The sequence below is a fragment of the Dendrobates tinctorius genome, unplaced genomic scaffold, assembly GCF_039654945.1.
Source record: "Dendrobates tinctorius isolate UK_male_01 unplaced genomic scaffold, ASM3965494v1 ptg000250l, whole genome shotgun sequence".
In the NCBI taxonomy this organism is placed as follows: domain Eukaryota; kingdom Metazoa; phylum Chordata; class Amphibia; order Anura; family Dendrobatidae; genus Dendrobates; species Dendrobates tinctorius.
Window position 1 is genome coordinate 14922401 of NW_027361917.1, and position 19187 is coordinate 14941587.

The following is a 19187-nucleotide window of genomic DNA, read 5'->3' on the forward strand; positions in this document are numbered from 1 at the left end:
TGTCCTGTGACAGATCGCTGGTCTGTCACATCACAGATCGCTGTGACAGATCAGCGATCTGTCACAGGCACAGCTGCAGGCTTCCTCATGCCTGCGCTCTGCGGGCAGTGAGGAAGCCGGCTCCCTGCAGGCCCCCGAAGGTCCCCGTCGCCATATTGGATCCGTGGACCTGCAGGGAAGGCGACCCCCGCAGCGGCGCTGCACATCGCGCTGCTGTGGGGGTCGCAGGGAAGCACGGAGGGAGCCCCCTCCCTGCCGATGCTTCCTTTAACCCCCGGTACACCGCGATCATGTTTGATCGCGGTGTGCCAGGGGTTAACGTGTCGGGGGTGGTCACACATTGTGCCGGGTGTCAGCTGTGATAATCAGCTGACACCCGGCCGCGATCAGCTGCGCTCCCCCCGTGAGCGCAGCTGATCGCATTAGACGTACTATTTTGTCCTTGGGACTTAGGTCCCAGGTCACATGGACGGAATAGTACGTCTAATGTAGGAAAGGGGTTGATGGACCTGACAGATACCGGATTATTAGATATTATCAGTATTAACATTAGTTTTTTTCATGTTTCACATAGAAGCTTATAGGGAAAAAAACACCAAAATTCGCACAGTTCAGCAGCGTCTTCAGCCTCCCAGCGATCGCAGATCGCATGAAATCACATCCACTTTTCTTGCACATATAGGCCGTAGCGTAAATGCTGTGTCTTCCGCTGATTTTTTTGGGGGGGCAGAAATTCTGCTACGTTTAACTGTGTGAATAAATGCTGGGCAGGGTGCAATAGTTGACTGCTTTGTCTCCCATCCTTATAGGACCCCTAGCATGGTCCGCTGAGCTTTGAATGATCTTTTAATAGGCTTGGATTCTGTTAAATAGTTGTTGCAATAATCGCTGGAACCAAGTCCTAGTGGCAGGGCTACAACTCACCTCCCCATAAAATATAATGTACCCCCCATAAGAATATAATACAACCCACCTCCCCATAGAATATAATGTACCCCCCATAGAATATAGTACAGCCCACCTCCCCATAGAATATAATGTACCCCCCCATAGAATATAATACAACCCACCTCCCCATAGAATATAATGTACCCCCCATACAATATAGTACAGCCCACCTCCCCATAGAATATAATGTACCCCCCCATAGAATATAATACAACCCACCTCCCCATAGAATATAATGTACCCCCCATAGAATATAATACAACCCACCTCCCCATAGAATATAATGTACCCCCATAGAATATAGTACAGCCCACCTCCCCATAGAATATAATGTACCCCCCATAGAATATAGTACAGCCCACCTCCCCATAGAATATAATGTAGCACCCCATAGAAAATAATGTACCCCCCATAGAATATAGTACAGCCCACCTCCCCATAGAATATAATGTAGCACCCCACAGAATATAATGTATCTCCCCCCCGGTGTGTATATGTACACGCCGGTCTCCTCATCACCACCGGTGAAGCCGCTGCTGGCACAGAGCTGACATCGTGCAGATGGCCCCGATACTGTAATACTGTAATTTCCTCCGGGATCAATAAAGTTTATCTAATCTAATCTAATCTAATCTAATCACATCAGACAGCGCCGCCCTTTGCTCTCCAATAGAATAGCGTCGTAGTGCGGTATGCGCGCATGCTACGACTCCGGCGACACGGTCCGCAGGAGGATTCTGACAGAAGGACACATGTCCGGTCATATAATAGATATATAGTCACGAGCGAACTGGTTGACACCCTTTAAACTGTTCCAGAAAATGGGTGCAATTTACACTTGTTTTGTTCTATACCTGTTACTGCTCAAAAAGTGTGTGCAGTGCGGTGGCTGAGCGCAGGCAGGCGCACGTGGAGGGAGGGACCACCGGAATAGGCAGCTGCTGGATCAGACTATATTGCAACATGGGCAGCTGCTGTCACCGTCGCGATCCCACCAGCCTCCGAAGCCCACTGGTCTACATCCAGACACCACCGCACACATTTCTATAAGCAGACCTCAGCGCTATTTATGTCCCAGTAATGGCCAACCACTATAAATTATGGAGATTTTTTAAAATGCCACCAGAGTGATCTGCTGACAAACTGAACATCCCTGTTGTCAAAATGTCCCGCCCCTGCTGTGTATTTTGGAGAAACTAGGTGACACGTTTGTGTTTCCTGCAGCTCATTTGCATATATGGATGAGCAAGCGCTGTGATTGGCTGCTGTAGAATCCTAGTATGTTTCAGTTGGAAGAGAGGTCAAAGGCCATCGTGTCTGTCCGCCTGCTGCTCAATGCAGCAATGGCAGGATTCACTAAACCCTCTCAGACATATGTCTGTCCAGCCTCTGGGTGAACAGTCCCACCGAAGGAGAACTCGTCACCTCCTCTGGTGGCCGCCTGTTCCACTCATTGCTCACCCTCACTGTCAAAAAGTTTTTTTCTAATGTGTATCTTTTCCCTTTCATCCCATTGCTTCTCGTGCTTCCATGTGCAAATGAGAATAAGGATGATCCCTCTACATTGGGGCAACCCTTCAGATATTGGTGTCCTCCATCTAATAGAAGGGAACGCCTTTCCGACAGAACAGGCTGACTGAACGTGACGGCTGTCGCCATGATCCCTATGGCCGGCGCATACACACTGCTATGTTGCTGATGTTGTAGCACATTACTTCAATGAAATATTAATGGTGCTGACACGTGCCGGATTATCAGACGCTGTCAGTATTAATCGTGGTGACAGGTGCCGGATTATCAGATGTTGTAAGTATTAATCGTGCTGACACGTGCCGGATTATCAGATGTTGTCAGTATTAATCGTGCTGACACGTGCCGGATTATCAGATATCATGAGTATTAATGGACCTGAAACATGTGCCAGATTATCAGATGTTATCGGTATTAATGGTGCTTACAGATGCTGGATTATCAGATGTTATCAGTATTAATGGTGTTGACAGGTGCCGGATTATCAGACTTCATCAGTATTAATAGTGCTGACACGTGCCGGATTATCAGATGTTGTCAGTATTAATCGTGCTGACAGGTGCCGGATTATCAGATGTTGTCAGTATTAATCGTGCCGGATTATCAGATGTTGTCAGTATTAATCGTGCTGACACGTGCCGGATTATCAGATGTTGTCAGTATTAATCGTGCTGACAGGTGCCGGATTATCAGATATCATGAGTATTAATGGACCTGACAAATGCCGGATTATCAGATGTTGTCAGTATTAATCGTGGTGACAGGTGCCGGATTATCAGATGTTGTCAGTATTAATCGTGCCTACACGTGCCGGATTATCAGATGTTGTCAGTATTAATCGTGCTGACACGTGCCGGATTATCAGATATCATGAGTATTAATGGACCTGACAAATGCCAGATTATCAGATGTTATCGGTATTAATGGTGCTTACAGATGCTGGATTATCAGATGTTATCAGTATTAATGGTGTTGACAGGTGCCGGATTATCAGACTTCATCAGTATTAATGGTGCTGACACGTGCCGGATTATCAGATGTTGTCAGTATTAATCGTGCTGACAGGTGCGGGATTATCAGATGTTGTCAGTATTAATCGTGCCGGATTATCAGATGTTGTCAGTACTAATCGTGCTGACACGTGCCGATTATCAGATGTTGTCAGTACTAATCGTGCTGACACGTGCCGGATTATCAGATGTTGTCAGTATTAATCGTGCTGACACGTGCCGGAATAACAGATATCATGAGTATTAATGAGCCTGACAAATGCCAGATTATCAGATGTTATCGGTATTAATGGTGCTTACAGATGCTGGATTATCAGATGTTATCAGTATTAATGGTGTTGACAGGTGCCGGATTATCAGACTTCATCAGTATTAATGGTGCTGACACGTGCCGGATTATCAGATGTTGTCAGTATTAATCGTGCTGACACGTGCCGGATTATCAGATGTTGTCAGTATTAATCGTGCTGACAGGTGCCGGATTATCAGATATCATGAGTATTAATGGACCTGACAAATGCCGGATTATCAGATGTTATCGGTATTAATGGTGCTTATAGATGCTGGATTATCAGATGTTATCAGTATTAATGGTGTTGACAGGTGCCGGATTATCAGACTTCATCAGTATTAACCCCTTAACCCCCAAGGGTGGTTGGCACGTTAATGACCGGGCCAATTTTGACAATTCTTACCACTGTCCCTTTAAGAGGTCATAACTCTGGAACGCTTCCATGGATCCCGCCGGTGATTCTGACATTGCTTTTTTCTCACGACATAGTGTACTTCGTAGGGATATACTATTGAAGAGAAATAGCGCAATAGTGCATTATCCAGTGTAGGTATATCAATTTAAAAATAATACACTCACCAGATGGAGCTTGTAATAAGCATGGAGGATTCGCTGCTGCAGAAACCACAGATCCACGAGGGACCAACGTAGAAGATGCAGGAGAGGAGAAAAAGTGGTCAGACAATCCGCGCTGCAAATCACTTTGAACCCCCAAAGGGCTTCACAGAAGTTTATAACGTGCAGCCATCCAATTAAAGACATCATATTTTTTCCACAAAAATGATCTTTTCACCCCCAATTTTTATTTTCCCAAGAGTAACAGGACCCCAAAAGTTATTGTGCAATTCATCCTGAGTACGCTGATACCCCATATATGGGGGTAAACCACTATTTGGGCACATGGCAGAGCTCGGAAGGGAAGCAGCGCCATTTAACTTTTTTGGCTGGAATTGAGATCGGACGCCATGTCGCGTTTGGAAAGCCCCTGAAGTGCCAAAACAGTGGAAACCCCCCAATTCTAACTCCCACCCTAACCCTAGCCCTGACCCTAGCTCTGACCCTAGCCCTAATGGGAAAATGGAAATAAATACATTTTTTTTTTATTTTATTATTTTTGCCTAACTAAGGGGGTGATAAAGAGGGGGTTTGATTTACTATTTATGGCGGGTTTTAATTTTTGGCAGCTGTCATACGCTAAAAGACGCTTTTTATTGTAAAAATAGTTTATGCATCACCACATTTTGAGAGCTATAATTTTTCCTTATTTTGACCCACCGAGTCATGTGAGGTCATATTTTTTGCGGGACGAGTTGATGTTTTTATTGGTACCATTTTCGGGCACGTGACATTTTTTGGTCACTTTTTACTCCGATTTTTGGGACGCAGTATGAACAAAAACCAGCTTTTCAGGAATTTCTTTTGGGGGGGGTGCATTTACACCGTTCCGCGTGCGGTAAAATTGATAAGGCGCTTTTATTCTTCGGGTCAGTATGATTACAGCGATACGTCTTTCATGTCTTTTTTATGTTTTGGCGGTTTTATGGTATGAAAATTTTTTTTTATAAAAAATAATTATTTTTGCATCGCTTTATTCTGCGAGCTATAACTTTTTTATTTTTTCTCTGATGATGCTGTGTGGTGGCTCGTTTGTTGCGGGACAAGATGTCGTTTTCAGCGGTACTATGGATATTTATATGCGTCTTTTTGATCGCGCGTTATTGCACTTTTTATTCGTCGGTATGATAATAAATCATTAATTTTTGCGTCGTTTTTTATTTTTTAAGGGGAACGCTAAAGGGGTTAACTAATGGGACAGTTTTATAGGGTGGGTCATTACGGACGCGGCGATAACAAATAGGTGTACTTTTATTGTTTTTCTGTTTCTTTATTTTCAAAAAATGAATTTATTAGGGAATAATTTTTTTTCTTATTTATTTAACGATTTTATTAAAATTATTTTTACACTTTTTGTTTTTTACTTTATTATAATGTCCCATGGGGGACATCACTGTCCTGTGACAGATCGCTGATCTGTCACATCACAGATCGCTGTGACAGATCAGCGATCTGTCACAGGCACTGCTGCAGGCTTCCTCATGCCTGCGCTCTGCGGGCAGTGAGGAAGCCAGCTCCCTGCAGGCCCCCGAAGGTCCCCGTCGCCATATTGGATCCGGGGACCTGCAGGAAAGGCGACCCCCGCAGCGGCGCTGCACATCGCGCTGCTGTGGGGGTCGCAGGGAAGCACGGAGGGAGCCCCCTCCCTGCCGATGCTTCCTTTAACCCCCGGTACACCGCGATCATGTTTGATCGCGGTGTGCCAGGGGTTAACGTGTCGGGGGCGGTCACACATTGTGCCGGGTGTCAGCTGTGATAATCAGCTGACACCCGGCCGCGATCAGCTGCGCTCCCCCCGTGAGCGCAGCTGATCGCATTAGACGTACTATTCCGTCCTTGGGACTTAGGTCCCAGGTCACATGGACGGAATAGTACGTCTAATGTAGGAAAGGGGTTGATGGACCTGACAGATACCGGATTATCAGATATTATCAGTATTAACATTAGTTTTTTTCATGTTTCACATAGAAGCTTATAGGGAAAAAAACACCAAAATTCGCACAGTTCAGCAGCGTCTTCAGCCTCCCAGCGATCGCAGATCGCATGAAATCACATCCACTTTTCTTGCACATATAGGCCGTAGCGTAAATGCTGTGTCTTCCGCTGATTTTTTTGGGGGGGCAGAAATTCTGCTACGTTTAACTGTGTGAATAAATGCTGGGCAGGGTGCAATAGTTGACTGCTTTGTCTCCCATCCTTATAGGACCCCTAGCATAGTCCGCTGAGCTTTGAATGATCTTTTAATAGGCTTGGATTCTGATAAATAGTTGTTGCAATAATCGCTGGAACCAAGTCCTAGTGGCAGGGCTACAACCCACCTCCCCATAAAATATAATGTACCCCCCATAAGAATATAATACAACCCACCTCCCCATAGAATATAATGTACCCCCCATAGAATATAGTACATCCCACCTCCCCATAGAATATAATGTACCCCCCCATAGAATATAATACAACCCACCTCCCCATAGAATATAATGTACCCCCCATAGAATATAGTACAGCCCACCTCCCCATAGAATATAATGTACCCCCCCATAGAATATAATACAACCCACCTCCCCATAGAATATAATGTACCCCCCCTAGAATATAATACAACCCACCTCCCCATAGAATATAATGTTCCCCCCATAGAATATAGTACAGCCCACCTCCCCATAGAATATAATGTACCCCCCATAGGATATAGTACAGCCCACCTCCCCATAGAATATAATGTAGCACCCCATAGAAAATAATGTTCCCCCCATAGAATATAGTACAGCCCACCTCCCCATAGAATATAATGTAGCACCCCATAGAATATAGTACAGCCCACCTCCCCATAGAATATAATGTAGCACCCCATAGAATATAGTACAGCCCACCTCCCCATAGAATATAATGTACCCCCATAGAATATAGTACAGCCCACCTCCCCATAGAATATAATGTAGCACCCCACAGAATATAATGTATCTCCCCCCCGGTGTGTATATGTACACGCCGGTCTCCTCATCACCACCGGTGAAGCCGCTGCTGGCACAGAGCTGACATCGTGCAGATGGCCCCGATCACATCAGACAGCGCCGCCCTTTGCTCTCCAATAGAATAGCGTCGTAGTGCGGTATGCGCGCATGCTACGACTCCGGCGACACGGTCCGCAGGAGGATTCTGACAGAAGGACACATGTCCGGTCATATTATAGATATATAGTCACGAGCGAACGGGTTGACACCCTTTAAACTGTTCCAGAAAATGAGTGCAATTTACACTTGTTTTGTTCTATACCTGTTACTTATCAAAAGGTGTGTGCGGTGCGGTGGCTGGGCGCAGGCAGGCGCACGTGGAGGGAGGGACCGCCGGAATAGGCAGCTGCTGGATCAGACTATATAGCAACATGGGCAGCTGCTGTCACCGTCGCGATCCCACCAGCCTCCGAAGCCCACTGGTCTACATCCAGACACCACCGCACACATCTCTATAAGCAGACCTCAGAGCTATTTATGTCCCAGTAATGGCCAACCACTATATATTATGGAGATTTTTTAAAATGCCACCAGAGTGATCTGCTGACAAACTGAACATCCCTGTTGTCAAAATGTCCCGCCCCTGCTGTGTATTATGGAGAAACTAGGTGACACGTTTGTGTTTCCTGCAGCTCATTTGCATATATGGATGAGCAAGCGCTGTGATTGGCTGCTGTAGAATCCTAGTATGTTTCAGTTGGAAGAGAGGTCAAAGGCCATCGTGTCTGTCCGCCTGCTGCTCAATGCAGCAATGGCAGGATTCACTAAACCCTCTCAGACAGATGTCTGTCCAGCCTCTGGGTGAACAGTCCCACCGAAGGAGAACTCGTCACCTCCTCTGGTGGCCGCCTGTTCCACTCATTGCTCACCCTCACTGTCAAAAAGTTTTTTTCTAATGTGTATCTTTTCCCTTTCATCCCATTGCTTCTCGTGCTTCCATGTGCAAATGAGAATAAGGATGATCCCTCTACATTGGGGCAACCCTTCAGATATTGGTGTCCTCCATCTTATAGAAGGGAACGCCTTTCCGACAGAACAGGCTGACTGAACGTGACGGCCGTCGCCATGATCCCTATGGCCGGCGCATACACACTGCTATGTTGCTGATGTTGTAGCACATTACTTCAATGAAATATTAATGGTGCTGACACGTGCCGGATTATCAGACGTTGTCAGTATTAATCGTGGTGACAGGTGCCGGATTATCAGATGTTGTAAGTATTAATCGTGCTGACACGTGCCGGATTATCAGATGTTGTCAGTATTAATCGTGCTGACACGTGCCGGATTATCAGATATCATGAGTATTAATGGACCTGAAACATGTGCCAGATTATCAGATGTTATCGGTATTAATGGTGCTTACAGATGCTGGATTATCAGATGTTATCAGTATTAATGGTGTTGACAGGTGCCGGATTATCAGACTTCATCAGTATTAATGGTGCTGACACGTGCCGGATTATCAGATGTTGTCAGTATTAATCGTGCTGACAGGTGCCGGATTATCAGATGTTGTCAGTATTAATCGTGCCGGATTATCAGATGTTGTCAGTATTAATCGTGCTGACACGTGCCGGATTATCAGATGTTGTCAGTATTAATCGTGCTGACAGGTGCCGGATTATCAGATATCATGAGTATTAATGGACCTGAAAAATGCCGGATTATCAGATGTTGTCAGTATTAATCGTGGTGACAGGTGCCGGATTATCAGATGTTGTCAGTATTAATCGTGCCTACACGTGCCGGATTATCAGATGTTGTCAGTATTAATCGTGCTGACACGTGCCGGATTATCAGATATCATGAGTATTAATGGACCTGACAAATGCCAGATTATCAGATGTTATCGGTATTAATGGTGCTTACAGATGCTGGATTATCAGATGTTATCAGTATTAATGGTGTTGACAGGTGCCGGATTATCAGACTTCATCAGTATTAATGGTGCTGACACGTGCCGGATTATCAGATGTTGTCAGTATTAATCGTGCTGACAGGTGCGGGATTATCAGATGTTGTCAGTATTAATCGTGCCGGATTATCAGATGTTGTCAGTACTAATCGTGCTGACACGTGCCGGATTATCAGATGTTGTCAGTACTAATCGTGCTGACACGTGCCGATTATCAGATGTTGTCAGTACTAATCGTGCTGACACGTGCCGGATTATCAGATGTTGTCAGTATTAATCGTGCTGACACGTGCCGGAATAACAGATATCATGAGTATTAATGAGCCTGACAAATGCCAGATTATCAGATGTTATCGGTATTAATGGTGCTTACAGATGCTGGATTATCAGATGTTATCAGTATTAATGGTGTTGACAGGTGCCGGATTATCAGACTTCATCAGTATTAATGGTGCTGACACGTGCCGGATTATCAGATGTTGTCAGTATTAATCGTGCTGACACGTGCCGGATTATCAGATGTTGTCAGTATTAATCGTGCTGACAGGTGCGGGATTATCAGATGTTGTCAGTATTAATCGTGCCGGATTATCAGATGTTGTCAGTACTAATCGTGCTGACACGTGCCGGATTATCAGATGTTGTCAGTACTAATCGTGCTGACACGTGCCGATTATCAGATGTTGTCAGTACTAATCGTGCTGACACGTGCCGGATTATCAGATGTTGTCAGTATTAATCGTGCTGACACGTGCCGGAATAACAGATATCATGAGTATTAATGAGCCTGACAAATGCCAGATTATCAGATGTTATCGGTATTAATGGTGCTTACAGATGCTGGATTATCAGATGTTATCAGTATTAATGGTGTTGACAGGTGCCGGATTATCAGACTTCATCAGTATTAATGGTGCTGACACGTGCCGGATTATCAGATGTTGTCAGTATTAATCGTGCTGACACGTGCCGGATTATCAGATGTTGTCAGTATTAATCGTGCTGACAGGTGCCGGATTATCAGATATCATGAGTATTAATGGACCTGACAAATGCCGGATTATCAGATGTTATCGGTATTAATGGTGCTTACAGATACTGGATTATCAGATGTTATCAGTATTAATGGTGTTGACAGGTGCCGGATTATCAGACTTCATCAGTATTAACCCCTTAACCCCCAAGGGTGGTTGGCACGTTAATGACCGGGCCAATTTTGACAATTCTTACCACTGTCCCTTTAAGAGGTCATAACTCTGGAACGCTTCCATGGATCCCGCCGGTGATTCTGACATTGCTTTTTTCTCACGACATAGTGTACTTCGTAGGGATATACTATTGAAGAGAAATAGCGCAATAGTGCATTATCCAGTGTAGGTATATCAATTTAAAAATAATACACTCACCAGATGGAGCTTGTAATAAGCATGGAGGATTCGCTGCTGCAGAAACCACAGATCCACGAGGGACCAACGTAGAAGATGCAGGAGAGGAGAAAAAGTGGTCAGACAATCCGCGCTGCAAATCACGTTGAACCCCCAAAGGGCTTCACAGAAGTTTATAACGTGCAGCCATCCAATTAAAGACATCATATTTTTTCCACAAAAATGATCTTTTCACCCCCAATTTTTATTTTCCCAAGAGTAACAGGACCCCAAAAGTTATTGTGCAATTCATCCTGAGTACGCTGATACCCCATATATGGGGGTAAACCACTATTTGGGCACATGGCAGAGCTCGGAAGGGAAGCAGCGCCATTTAACTTTTTTGGCTGGAATTGAGATCGGACGCCATGTCGCGTTTGGAAAGCCCCTGAAGTGCCAAAACAGTGGAAACCCCCCAATTCTAACTCCCACCCTAACCCTAGCCCTGACCCTAGCTCTGACCCTAGCCCTAATGGGAAAATGGAAATAAATACATTTTTTTTTTATTTTATTATTTTTGCCTAACTAAGGGGGTGATAAAGGGGGGGTTTGATTTACTATTTATGGCGGGTTTTAATTTTTGGCAGCTGTCATACGCTAAAAGACGCTTTTTATTGTAAAAATAGTTTATGTATCACCACATTTTGAGAGCTATAATTTTTCCTTATTTTGACCCACCGAGTCATGTGAGGTCATATTTTTTGCGGGACGAGTTGACGTTTTTATTGGTACCATTTTCGGGCACGTGACATTTTTTGGTCGCTTTTTACTCCGATTTTTGGGACGCAGTATGAACAAAAACCAGCTTTTCAGGAATTTCTTTTGGGGGGGGTGCGTTTACACCGTTCCGCGTGCGGTAAAATTGATAAGGCGCTTTTATTCTTCGGGTCAGTATGATTACAGCGATACCTCTTTTATGTCTTTTTTTATGTTTTGGCGGTTTTATGCTATGAAAATTTTTTTTTATGAAAAATAATTATTTTTCCATCGCTTTATTCTGCGAGCTATAACTTTTTTATTTTTTCTCTGATGATGCTGTGTGGTGGCTCGTTTGTTGCGGGACAAGATGTCGTTTTCAGCGGTACCATGGATATTTATATGCGTCTTTTTGATCGCGCGTTATTGCACTTTTTGTTCGTCGGTATGATAATAAATCATTAATTTTTGCGTCGTTTTTTATTTTTTAAGGGGAACGCTAAAGGGGTTAACTAATGGGACAGTTTTATAGGGTGGGTCATTACGGACGCGGCGATAACAAATAGGTGTACTTTTATTGTTTTTCTGTTTCTTTATTTTCAAAAAATGAATTTATTAGGGAATAATTTTTTTTCTTATTTATTTAACGATTTTATTAAAATTATTTTTACACTTTTTGTTTTTTACTTTATTATAATGTCCCATGGGGGACATCACTGTCCTGTGACAGATCGCTGATCTGTCACATCATAGATCGCTGTGACAGACCAGCGATCTGTCACAGGCACTGCTGCAGGCTTCCTCATGCCTGCGCTCTGCGGGCAGTGAGGAAGCCAGCTCCCTGCAGGCCCCCGAAGGTCCCCGTCGCCATATTGGATCCGGGGACCTGCAGGAAAGGCGACCCCCGCAGCGGCGCTGCACATCGCGCTGCTGTGGGGGTCGCAGGGAAGCACGGAGGGAGCCCCCTCCCTGCCGATGCTTCCTTTAACCCCCGGTACACCGCGATCATGTTTGATCGCGGTGTGCCAGGGGTTAACGTGTCGGGGGCGGTCACACATTGTGCCGGGTGTCAGCTGTGATAATCAGCTGACACCCGGCCGCGATCAGCTGCGCTCCCCCCGTGAGCGCAGCTGATCGCATTAGACGTACTATTCCGTCCTTGGGACTTAGGTCCCAGGTCACATGGACGGAATAGTACGTCTAATGTAGGAAAGAGGTTGATGGACCTGACAGATACCGGATTATCAGATATTATCAGTATTAACATTAGTTTTTTTCATGTTTCACATAGAAGCTTATAGGGAAAAAAACACCAAAATTCGCACAGTTAAGCAGCGTCTTCAGCCTCCCAGCGATCGCAGATCGCATGAAATCACATCCACTTTTCTTGCACATATAGGCCGTAGCGTAAATGCTGTGTCTTCCGCTGATTTTTTTGGGGGGGCAGAAATTCTGCTACGTTTAACTGTGTGAATAAATGCTGGGCAGGGTGCAATAGTTGACTGCTTTGTCTCCCATCCTTATAGGACCCCTAGCATGGTCCGCTGAGCTTTGAATGATCTTTTAATAGGCTTGGATTCTGATAAATAGTTGTTGCAATAATCGCTGGAACCAAGTCCTAGTGGCAGGGCTACAACCCACCTCCCCATAAAATATAATGTACCCCCCATAAGAATATAATACAACCCACCTCCCCATAGAATATAATGTACCCCCCATAGAATATAGTACAGCCCACCTCCCCATAGAATATAATGTACCCCCCCATAGAATATAATACAACCCACCTCCCCATAGAATATAATGTACCCCCCATAGAATATAGTACAGCCCACCTCCCCATAGAATATAATGTACCCCCCCATAGAATATAATACAACCCACCTCCCCATAGAATATAATGTACCCCCCATAGAATATAGTACAGCCCACCTCCCCATAGAATATAATGTACCCCCCATAGAATATAGTACAGCCCACCTCCCCATAGAATATAATGTAGCACCCCATAGAAAATAATGTACCCCCCATAGAATATAGTACAGCCCACCTCCCCATAGAATATAATGTAGCACCCCATAGAATATAGTACAGCCCACCTCCCCATAGAATATAATGTAGCACCCCATAGAATATAGTACAGCCCACCTCCCCATAGACTATAATGTACCCCCATAGAATATAGTACAGCCCACCTCCCCATAGAATATAATGTAGCACCCCACAGAATATAATGTATCTCCCCCCCGGTGTGTATATGTACACGCCGGTCTCCTCATCACCACCGGTGAAGCCGCTGCTGGCACAGAGCTGACATCGTGCAGATGGCCCCGATCACATCAGACAGCGCCGCCCTTTGCTCTCCAATAGAATAGCGTCGTAGTGCGGTATGCGCGCATGCTACAACTCCGGCGACACGGTCCGCAGGAGGATTCTGACAGAAGGACACATGTCCGGTCATATTATAGATATATAGTCACGAGCGAACGGGTTGACACCCTTTAAACTGTTCCAGAAAATGAGTGCAATTTACACTTGTTTTGTGGAGGGAGGGACCGCCGGAATAGGCAGCTGCTGGATCAGACTATATTGCAACATGGGCAGCTGCTGTCACCGTCGCGATCCCACCAGCCTCCAAAGCCCACTGGTCTACATCCAGACACCACCGCACACATCTCTATAAGCAGACCTCAGCGCTATTTATGTCCCAGTAATGGCCAACCACTATAAATTATGGAGATTTTTTAAAATGCCACCAGAGTGATCTGCTGACAAACTGAACATCCCTGTTGTCAAAATGTCCCGCCCCTGCTGTGTATTTTGGAGAAACTAGGTGACACGTTTGTGTTTCCTGCAGCTCATTTGCATATATGGATGAGCAAGCGCTGTGATTGGCTGCTGTAGAATCCTAGTATGTTTCAGTTGGAAGAGAGGTCAAAGGCCATCGTGTCTGTCCGCCTGCTGCTCAATGCAGCAATGGCAGGATTCACTAAACCCTCTCAGACAGATGTCTGTCCAGCCTCTGGGTGAACAGTCCCACCGAAGGAGAACTCGTCACCTCCTCTGGTGGCCGCCTGTTCCACTCATTGCTCACCCTCACTGTCAAAAAGTTTTTTTCTAATGTGTATCTTTTCCCTTTCATCCCATTGCTTCTCGTGCTTCCATGTGCAAATGAGAATAAGGATGATCCCTCTACATTGGGGCAACCCTTCAGATATTGGTGTCCTCCATCTTATAGAAGGGAACGCCTTTCCGACAGAACAGGCTGACTGAACGTGACGGCCGTCGCCATGATCCCTATGGCCGGCGCATACACACTGCTATGTTGCTGATGTTGTACCACATTACTTCAATGAAATATTAATGGTGCTGACACGTGCCGGATTATCAGACGTTGTCAGTATTAATCGCGGTGACAGGTGCCGGATTATCAGATGTTGTCAGTATTAATCGTGCTGACACGTGCCGGATTATCAGATGTTGTCAGTATTAATCGTGCTGACACGTGCCGGATTATCAGATATCATGAGTATTAATGGACCTGAAACATGTGCCAGATTATCAGATGTTATCGGTATTAATGGTGCTTACAGATGCTGGATTATCAGATGTTATCAGTATTAATGGTGTTGACAGGTGCCGGATTATCAGACTTCATCAGTATTAATGGTGCTGACACGTGCCGGATTATCAGATGTTGTCAGTATTAATCGTGCTGACAGGTGCCGGATTATCAGATGTTGTCAGTATTAATCGTGCCGGATTATCAGATGTTGTCAGTATTAATCGTGCTGACACGTGCCGGATTATCAGATGTTGTCAGTATTAATCGTGCTGACAGGTGCCGGATTATCAGATATCATGAGTATTAATGGACCTGACAAATGCCGGATTATCAGATGTTGTCAGTATTAATCGTGGTGACAGGTGCCGGATTATCAGATGTTGTCAGTATTAATCGTGCCTACACGTGCCGGATTATCAGATGTTGTCAGTATTAATCGTGCTGACACGTGCCGGATTATCAGATATCATGAGTATTAATGGACCTGACAAATGCCAGATTATCAGATGTTATCGGTATTAATGGTGCTTACAGATGCTGGATTATCAGATGTTATCAGTATTAATGGTGTTGACAGGTGCCGGATTATCAGACTTCATCAGTATTAATGGTGCTGACACGTGCCGGATTATCAGATGTTGTCAGTATTAATCGTGCTGACAGGTGCGGGATTATCAGATGTTGTCAGTATTTATCGTGCCGGATTATCAGATGTTGTCAGTACTAATCGTGCTGACACGTGCCGGATTATCAGATGTTGTCAGTACTAATCGTGCTGACACGTGCCGGATTATCAGATGTTGTCAGTATTAATCGTGCTGACACGTGCCGGAATAACAGATACAGTCATGGCCAAAAGTATTGACACCCCTGAAATTCTGTCAGATAATATTCAGTTTCTTCCTGAAAATGATTGCAAACACAAATTCTTTGGTATTATTATCTTCATTTAATTTGTCTTAAATGAAAAAACACAAAAGAGAATGAAGCAAAAAGCAAAACATTGATCATTTCACACAAAACTCCAAAAATGGGCCGGACTAAAGTATTGGCACCCTCAGCCTAATACTTGGTTGCACAACCTTTAGCCAAAATAACTGCCACCAACCGCTTCCGGTAACCATCAATGAGTTTCTTACAATGCTCTGCTGGAATTTTAGACCATTCTTCTTTGGCAAACTACTCCAGGTCCCTGATATTTGAAGGGTGCCTTCTCCAAAGTGCCATTTTTAGATCTCTCCACAGGTGTTCTATGGGATTCAGGTCTGGACTCATTGCTGGACACCTTAGAAGTCTCCAGTGCTTTCTCTCAAACCATTTTCTAGTGCTTTTTGAAGTGTGTTTTGGGTTATTGTCCTGCTGGAAGACCCATGACCTCTGAGGTAGACCCAGCTTTCTCACACTGGGCCCTAAATTATGCTGCAAAATTTGTTGGTAGGCTTCTGACTTCATAATGCCATGCACACGGTCAAGCAGTCCAGTGCCAGAGGCAGCAAAGCAACCCCAAAACATCAGGGAACCTCCGCCATGTTTGACTGTAGGGACCGTGTACTTTTCTTTGAATGCCTCTTTTTTCTCCTGTAAACTCTATGTTGATGCTTTTGCCCTAAAAGCTCTACTTTTGTCTCATCTGACCAAAGAACATTCTTCCAAAATGTTTTAGGCTTTTTCAGGTAAGTTTTCGCAAACTCCAGCCTGGCTTTTTTATGTCTCGGGGTAAGAAGTGGAGTCTTCCTGGGTCTCCTACCATACAGTCCCTTTTCATTCAGATGCCGACGGATAGTACGGGTTGACACCGTTGTACCCTCGGACTGCAGGGCAGCTTGAACTTGTTTGGATGTTAGTGGAGGTTCTTTATCCAACATCCGCACAATCTTGCGTTGAAATCTCTTGTCAATTTTTCTTTTCCGTCCACATCTAGGGAGGTTAGCCACAGTGCCAGGGGCTTTAAACTTCTTGATGACACTGCGCACGGTAGACACAGGAACATTCAGGTCTTTGGAGATGGATTTGTAGCCTTGAGATTGCTCATGCTTCCTCACAATTTGGTTTCTCAAGTCCTCAGACAGTTCTTTGGTCTTCTTTCTTTTCTCCATGCTCAATGTGGTACACACAAGGACACAGGACAGAGGTTGAGTCAACTTTAATCCATGTCAACTGGCTGCAAGTGTGATTTAGTTATTGCCAACACCTGTTAGGTGCCACAGGTAAGTTACAGGTGCTGTTAATTATACAAATTAGAGAAGCATCACATGATTTTTCGCACAGTGCCAATACTTTTGTCCACCCTGTTTTTTATGTTTGGTGTGGAATTATATCCAATTTGGCTTTAGGACAATTCTTTTTGTGTTTTTTCATTTAAGACAAATTAAATGAAGATAATAATAACAAAGAATTTGTGTTTGCAATAATTTTCAGGAAGAAACTGAGTATTATCTGACAGAATTGCAGGGGTGTCAATACTTTTGGCCATGACTGTATCATGAGTATTAATGAGCCTGACAAATGCCAGATTATCAGATGTTATCGGTATTAATGGTGCTTACAGATGCTGGATTATCAGATGTTATCAGTATTAATGGTGTTGACAGGTGCCGGATTATCAGACTTTATCAGTATTAATGGTGTTGACACGTGCCGGATTATCAGATGTTGTCAGTATTAATCGTGCTGACACGTGCCGGATTATCAGATGTTGTCAGTATTAATCGTGCTGACAGGTGCCGGATTATCAGATATCATGAGTATTAATGGACCTGACAAATGCCGGATTATCAGATGTTATCGGTATTAATGGTGCTTACAGATGCTGGATTATCAGATGTTATCAGTATTAATGGTGTTGACAGGTGCAGGATTATCAGACTTCATCAGTATTAACCCCTTAACCCCCAAGGGTGGTTGGCACGTTAATGACCGGGCCAATTTTGACAATTCTTACCACTGTCCCTTTAAGAGGTCATAACTCTGGAACGCTTCCATGGATCCCGCCGGTGATTCTGACATTGCTTTTTTCTCACGACATAGTGTACTTCGTAGGGATATACTATTGAAGAGAAATAGCGCAATAGTGCATTATCCAGTGTAGGTATATCAATTTAAAAATAATACACTCACCAGATGGAGCTTGTAATAAGCATGGAGGATTCGCTGCTGCAGAAACCACAGATCCACGAGGGACCAACGTAGAAGATGCAGGAGAGGAGAAAAAGTGGTCAGACAATCCGCGCTGCAAATCACTTTGAACCCCCAAAGGGCTTCACAGAAGTTTATAACGTGCAGCCATCCAATTAAAGACATCATATTTTTTCCACAAAAATGATCTTTTCACCCCCAATTTTTATTTTCCCAAGAGTAACAGGACCCCAAAAGTTATTGTGCAATTCATCCTGAGTACGCTGATACCCCATATATGGGGGTAAACCACTATTTGGGCACATGGCAGAGCTCGGAAGGGAAGCAGCGCCATTTAACTTTTTTGGCTGGAATTGAGATCGGACGCCATGTCGCGTTTGGAAAGCCCCTGAAGTGCCAAAACAGTGGAAACCCCCCAATTCTAACTCCCACCCTAACCCTAGCCCTGACCCTAGCTCTGACCCTAGCCCTAATGGGAAAATGGAAATAAATACATTTTTTTTTTATTTTATTATTTTTGCCTAACTAAGGGGGTGATAAAGGGGGGGTTTGATTTACTATTTATGGCGGGTTTTAATTTTTGGCAGCTGTCATACGCTAAAAGACGCTTTTTATTGTAAAAATAGTTTATGCATCACCACATTTTGAGAGCTATAATTTTTCCTTATTCTGACCCACCGAATCATGTGAGGTCTTAATTTTTTTGCGGGACGATTTGACGTTTTTATTGGTACCATTTTCGGGCACGTGACATTTTTTGGTCGCTTTTTACTCCGATTTTTGGGACGCAGTATTAACAAAAACCAGCTTTTCAGGAATTTCTTTTAGGGGGGGGTGCGTTTACACCGTTTCGCGTGCGGTAAAATTGATAAGGCGCTTTTATTCTTCGGGTCAGTATGATTACAGCGATACCTCTTTTATGTCTTTTTTTATGTTTTGGCGGTTTTATGCTATGAAAACATTTTTTTTATAAAAAATAATTATTTTTGCATCGCTTTATTCTGCGAGCTATAACTTTTTTATTTTTTCTCTGATGATGC